General features: G+C 33.9%; 1 pseudogene; it reads right to left on the bottom strand.

Annotated features, from left to right (window-relative positions):
• Nucleotides 1–913: 913 nt before the first annotated feature.
• LOC149577026 (cytochrome P450 86B1-like) lies at nucleotides 914–3,930 on the bottom strand (annotated as a pseudogene).
• Nucleotides 3,931–7,618: the final 3,688 nt, after the last annotated feature.

Here is a 7,618-nt window from a genome sequence, read left to right as displayed (position 1 = left end):
GAAAATCTTGAGCGTTCAATCGCCCATTGTTCATCTCAACATTTCTCTACAGACATATCGGTGATCTTCAAGGTCGAACATCTCAACACCCCATTTTCGCGAGAGCAAACATTGGAATCAAATACACGAAAGAAGTAAAGTCTAAGTGGCTGTTGATCACAAATTAGCATGATAAGCCTCTTTAGTTTTGATGTCTAACATAAAATTACAATTGATCCTTGCTAAAAACATGTCAAGTTTAAGTAGAGATATAATTTCTGTCAAATTTGCAAGTAGATAGCATAATTTTTTAATGTTTTTATAAAAGTTAGGCCTTTCAGCTTGTTCTAGCAACAAGACCATATAAACTTGTAAGCTTTGTCAGCTAAGACAGCAAGGTACTAAACATGTACAACATTGTAGCTTGTATTTGTCATAAGTTTTAATAATTTAATTAGATAGAGTAGTATATAATTTAATTAAAGATAAAAGATCTTATTTGAAAACTATAATTCATATTGTAGTTGAATTTAGACAATCGGATTCAAATAATTTTATTTTCTACATTTGTTAACGATAGAAATTGTGTGTATACATATGATAAATATATGAAAAAAAATTTACTCTTGATTGGTGCAAAATAATACAATCATTGCACTGAATCAATAACAATTAATCTGCAAAGACAAAGAAACCAAAGATGAGATTGTAAAAACAACATTGAAATACTCAACCTTAATCTATATTCAATTGATTTATTTACAACTACTATTTAAGGGTATAATTAGATTACAACTAGGTTAAGTATGCTAATATTTAAATATCCCATAATGTATTTCAACATATATTACGAACAAAATCATTACATTATGAATAAAAAAATAAAATAGAGCGCAGTCAAAGCCATTTACACAGATCCATACATATATTAATACTATTTTTTGAAGGAAAGAATATTATTTCTAGCGTGCACGATGACTTTTAAGCCATGCTTCATGAATAGAGTTATCCCAAGCATGGACTTCACTTGATGACCAGCTTCAACATCTATTCGATAACGTGCAATGATATTGGCAACTATGCACTTCATATTCGTATAGGCCAAGTCCTTCCCAACACATATCCTACTTGTATTCGCTTTGGTTCATGTACACCCCCTCTTTAGTAATCCATCTCTCTAGCTTGAAATCAAGGACATCCTTCCCCCATATGCTTTCCATTCTATTGGTGGCATAAATGAATACCAGACACTTTGTGCCTTTCTTTATAGGAGTTCCATCTGGTAGGATGTTATCAATCATTGCTTCTCTGAAAACTGCAGGAACAGGAGGACAAAGCCTCATGGCTTCCGACAAAGCAGCCTGCAGATAGTTCATGTTTTTCAATTCTCCGCAACAAAAAATCTCCTTTGTATCATATTCTTTGCTCAACAGTTTTGAACTCACAATCCGTGAGAGTTCACAGACTATTTTCTCCTCCACATGTGGGTGCATTCTTAGAAGCCAAAAGAACCATGACACTGCTAAAGCAATAGTGTCTTTCGCCACGAGAAACATGCTCATAGTCAGAACCTAAAATTTCAGAAAAATATAACTCATCAAATACATAAAATTAATACAATAACTTTGGACTAGAAAACATAGAAACTATGTACTTATAATGGAAACTAGCTTGTATTTATCAATTGATGAGATTAAGTAACTTTCTTATGAATGTTTCATAAAGCACAATACTTGCTGAAGATTTTGTAAATTGGGTTGCGAGCAAAGTGAGTTTATCTGTGAGATGGGTAACCTCTTCTCGGAAGTGCTTCACCTCTTTGAACATAACCTTGATAACATTATGAATAAAAAAATAAAATAGAGCGCAGTCAAAGCCATTTACACAGATCCATACATATATTAATACTATTTTTTGAAGGAAAGAATATTATTTCTAGCGTGCACGGTGACTTTTAGGCCATGCTTCATGAATAGAGTTATCCCAAGCATGGACTTCACTTGATGACCAGCTTCAACATCTATTTGATAACGTGCAATGATATTGGCAACTATGCACTTCATATTCGTATAGGCCAAGTCCTTCCCAACACATATCCTACTTGTATTCGCTTTGGTTCATGTACACCCCCTCTTTAGTAATCCATCTCTCTGGCTTGAAATCAAGGACATCCTTCCCCCATATGCTTTCCATTCTATTGGTGGCATAAATGAATACCAGACACTTTGTGCCTTTCTTTATAGGAGTTCCATCTGGTAGGATGTTATCAATCATTGCTTCTCTGAAAACTGCAGGAACAGGAGGACAAAGCCTCATGGCTTCCGACAAAGCAGCCTGCAGATAGTTCATGTTTTTCAATTCTCCGCAACAAAAAATCTCCTCTGTATCATATTCTTTGCTCAACAGTTTTGAACTCACAATCCGTGAGAGTTCACAGACTATTTTCTCCTCCACATGTGGGTGCATGCTTAGAAGCCAAAAGAACCATGACACTGCTAAAGCAATAGTGTCTTTCGCCACGAGAAACACGCTCATAGTCAGAACCTAAAATTTCAGAAAAATATAACTCATCAAATACATAAAATTAATACAATAACTTTGGACTAGGAAACATAGAAACTATGTACTTATAATGGAAACTAGCTTGTATTTATCAATTGATGAGATTAAGTAACTTTCTTATGAATGTTTCATAAAGCACAATACTTGCTGAAGATTTTGTAAATTGGGTTGCGAGCAAAGTGAGTTTATCTGTGAGATGGGTAACCTCTTCTCGGAAGTGCTTCACCTCTTTGAACATAACCTTGATTTAATAAGTACTATGTATTCCACTCATTCTAATAAGAAGACTCTTCTAAACTACAAATCATAAGTCAATAAGTTTAACTAAAAAATTACACATAATAGAATCCTATCAATATAACAAATCTAATTTTCAGTAAGTTTGTAAATAAAAAAAATACAATCATATGTATCAGAGTAGACAAATTGCCATCAAAACTTTAAAAATTAGCTCTAAAATTGTTGGTTCAAAAGATACCTCAAAAATTTCTATCCCAATCCTCACCTACAAAAGAGTACATGAACCTTACATACCTCCAACAACTCTTGAGAAGGATTACGTCCTTGTGCCCTTTCTAGTTTGACAAAGTTGGATAATATGTCTCCCTGCAATTCATTACCTACCTCCAGCTCCTTAACTTTACCCCTTACAATCTCTGCTACAGAGTCTCTTACTATTGCTTCGGCTGTTTTTAACCTCTTCTCAAAACCCAAGTTGAAACACCTCATAAGCTTCCATACAAATGAAGGGCAGAGAAAACGGTAAATACAACACTCAACAGCTTCATCAAAAGCCTGAGCAAAAGTTCCACCATCTGCTTCCCTCCCAAAAATAGAAATAAAGAAATTATCCATAGCGAACTCAAGGAGGACATGTTGCAGGTCAACTGATGTTTTCTTCTCTTTTACTTCTTCAAGAAACGGTAAAAGTTTCTTCTGCAGGGATCTCTGCAACAGTTTTAAATTCCTATCTTTGAATTTGCTGCTACTTACTGCCATTACCGTGGGTTTTCTTTGGCGCTTCCACAGCTCATCATCTGCTGTAAATAGACCACGGCCAAATGTGTGGAAAAACACTTCTTTGAAATAGGGGCCTTTAGGGTAATTGCTAAATTCCTCCCTAAGAATATACTCTACATTATCAGGCCTAAATGTGACTACTTGAAACATATTGCTTCTAAAGAACCAGGGTCCTCTAACTATGAAAGTCCCACCCTTCTCCAATACCATTTTGCACCCATCCTCACAAATATTTCCTAAATGCCATACTATCCATGGTACCATACCCACTACTGGCCAATTTAGCGGCCCTTTGCTAAAATATAGTATCATAATGCTAACGATGATCATTATCAATGTAGCCATTGTACTCAAGTCAAACACCTCCATAGCTTGACAATCTTTATGCAACTAGTGCAGAACAGTGATAATAGCAACAACAAGTGTTGTGCAGCAGGATACAGCAAACAAATCATATATATAAGCCGAGACTCTCTTAATGAAACCAACTAAACAATTGCGGGGATTTATTGGGAGCAACAATAAGGATATATTCCATTTGCCGGGACCAAACTCTTGATCAATTTAAAGCAGGAATAAAAACGAAACAGCAACCAAGAATTTATTGAATGGATAGATGTTGTACTTGGATAAAAGCACACCCCAAGCTAAAAAGTACGTGTATTCACGGTTCATTCATTTATGCCTACATCTACCAAAGAAGCAGGGATTAAAGTAATTGCTTCTTTAGAGAAGGCAGAAGTTTCATTCATCATAATAGATAACATAAATACTTACCATCCAAAAATATAAACAACAGTAAATGAAAAGGCTAAACAACAGCTGGAATTGGCCCAACTCGTGATCGGTAATCAAGCCATGGTACTCGTGAATCGAGCCAACTGTTCAATTAAGCGAGTTATTGGGAAAAGTCCATATTGCGAAACTATTCAAATCATATATAAAGGTGATTAAATCGGCATAATGTGCTGTCTTAAAAAATTTGATAGCTAGGTGTTGCTTACAAAAAGGAGTACAGGATAGTCTTATATCACTGTCATCATATGTCAACTCAAAAATTATAGCAAATGTCATGAACTATAAAAGCCCCTTTCCTTTTCTTTTTAAACTGTTCTGAAAAAGCTGCTAATCAAAATATAAGTCTGTTGCTTGGTTTCAGCCTGAGCCAGTGGAGGCTGTTGTAAGGCTTTGGGCAGCTCATCCTATTATATTTATATTTGTTTATATAATTCATTTTCTTAATCCTACCATTATAGAGCTGTTAAAATAAATAGTAAATATTCTTAAACAAAACAATTCTGGGATGGAATGCTTCGCCTGTTACATTTTGTCATCTCTGTCGTTCTATATAGTGAAAGCCAAGTTTAAGGGTTTTCCCCCGAGGAAATAGTGGAAGTCTTTAATGACTTGGTCTTTGCTTCTTCCTCTACCCTCTATCCGCTAGTCAGTCACCTGTGTTACCTGAGCATTCTATAATAGATTGTTATTGTGATTTTACTCTCCCATTTGTTTGCCACAAAATTTAATGAGTAAAATTGAATTTTGAATTAATGAGAATTTCACTACTACAAACAGCCGGTGTTAAAGATAAAATTAGAGAGAAAATTTTAATAAATTGTTTTCATCTAAGACAAAAAGAAAGTTAAATTATTATCATTTCAGATATGTCTTTAAATAAGTGTCTTTAAATATTGGCTTAAATAATTGTCTTAATAAGATAATATGAAACAAAAGTATTTATGTCTTATGGAAGCAATTTTCTAAGACAATATATTAAGATGCTTACTTGAAGACATATCTTAGACAATGCACAACTTTCTTTTTTTCTAAGATTAAAATAATTTATTAAAAATTTGTTTCAAAATTAATCTTTCACTCGTAGACTATTGCATTCCACTTTCTCACATTTTCAAACATTTCTATAACATGAATTAAACTTATAAGTAATAAATTAACACATGACACCAGATACAGTAATGCAAAAACTTTGAAAGGTGAAGTTAAACCTATGTTGGGATTGACACCCACAAATCTTCACTATTGCAACAGTAGAGTGTTTTGTTAGGGATACAAAGTTTGATCATGTCTAATGATCTACCCTTTGACAAGTATGCCATGTTAAGAGCTTACAAAATGGTTAAGTCTACCTTGATTAAAGGGTTTAAGCTACACAATTAAGTGTGCACTATGTTAAGAGGTTTACAAAAGGCCTATTATGACCACTCTATTAAGAGATTTACCATGATACACTTATTAGAATGTAACAATACTTTGATCATTTGGTTTGCACTTGAATGTTGATGAATGATCTTCTCTTTCCAATATTGACATCAACAATATTGAAGGGTGGAGTTTTTTTTATTTTGAGACGGAGGATAGATCCATGGACTCCAAGAATCAGAAGAGTCTACTTCAAGGCCTCTAATAAAACTGAGGTAGGGGAAGAAGATGTCTCCCCTACTCTTGTCTAAAGTTAGCTGGAAGAATTTAAAAAGGATTGTGTAAAAATTCTCACTAGTATCAATAGAAATAATTATGTTCTTTAAAATAATAAGTTCAATATAGTCATAACTAGGCTTGAGCTAGGTGTGGCAATTTTTGTGATTTGTAGGTTTCCACAATTTGTATGGTGTACAAGGAAATTATGAGAAAGCTTATGTTTGTAGTGATAAATGGAAAAAGAAAACTTTGAAAGACTAGCCAAACTAAAGAGGAGAAATGTGATAGGATAAAGAGTGCCACATGCATCACAAACTAGATGGAGGAGATCAAGTATCTCACTGAAGACTGGGAGCACATCAACCAAGCCTAGCTGCCCTTTTCTATGTTTGGCACTTTTTAGTTGTGTGTTGGTGTAATGAACCCTTTTTGAAGGTCCATCATTAATCTACAACTTTTCTTTTATTTATATTCTTTTGCCATATTTTTCTCCTAAGAATTTTGATAATCTTCTATTTTATATGCTTAACCCTTTCTTAATATATCAAACCTTTATTTACGGCGATGATATTTGATATTTGCTGTGTAATGCCCTGAACACCTTCATTCAGTTATCGATCTAGTTATCCTTGCAAGATTTCCTTTACAATGTTGCTGGCATATTGGTCTTTGCTTCAATTACTTGGCATTTTATGATATGGCAGAATATTTCACGTGTCTTCCTAATTCACTGGTTCTTTTTATTTCTGTATTACTGAGGGACTCTAGAAGGACTATTTCGTTTGTCTTTAAGTTTATGCACTGCTTTAAACATGTATTTAAATCTCCATATACGTATGTGTCCATTCCCTTACATATTAAATTGAACATCCAATATGAATGATAATTTCTCTTAGATAGTACACATTATTTCTTCAAAACTGATGAAATATTAATAGCCTCTAATATTATTTCTTCAACAGTTTGTCACAGCCTAATCCACAGGCTTCAAAAAAGTGAACATTCTGTTTTTCATCATAGGCCGATCAGATTAAACATTTAAAATCTGAGATTAGATAATATTGTAATATGTCGGTTGCTCTTCTTATATCTGGATATTCATGAAGTTGAATATTATTATACTCAAGTTCATTTTGCGCATGCTCTAGGTTCTCAAATATTTGCATCCAGAGTTTTAAACTGGTCTTTCAACTTTGGACGTAACAGTATAAAGATCTCAGTGCTAATCATTAATCATTCATGGCTCCAAGGGCGTAAGGTGTGTTTCAAACTTCTACAGACAATTATAGCGATGGTTGATGCTCACAATAGTTTTTTTTTCGTAATGTATATTCTGCAAATGCTTGACAGAACATGGTTGTCAGTATTGAGCATTGCAAAAGTTTTCTATGATCACTATAATATTCTGATCAAACAACCTTTTCATATTATTTAGATCATCACGCAGGATTAGGAGGTTGTTTGAGAGAATAATTCATAGCCGTGCAGGACAAAGTCTTTCTTCTTTGACATTTTATCGCTCATAAGTTTATCTCCTCTCTATTTTGATATTCCTAAATTTTCATTCAGAGGCTGGCAGGACCTTGGGCTCTGATATCATTTGTAATGGACTCCAAAA

Source organism: Cupressus sempervirens, chromosome 1 (genome assembly GCF_028749045.1).
Source record: "Cupressus sempervirens isolate cs-2001-9-10 chromosome 1, ASM2874904v1, whole genome shotgun sequence".
Taxonomy (NCBI): domain Eukaryota; kingdom Viridiplantae; phylum Streptophyta; class Pinopsida; order Cupressales; family Cupressaceae; genus Cupressus; species Cupressus sempervirens.
Note: the sequence above shows the minus strand (reverse complement) of the source record. Positions and strands in the feature narration are given on the sequence as shown.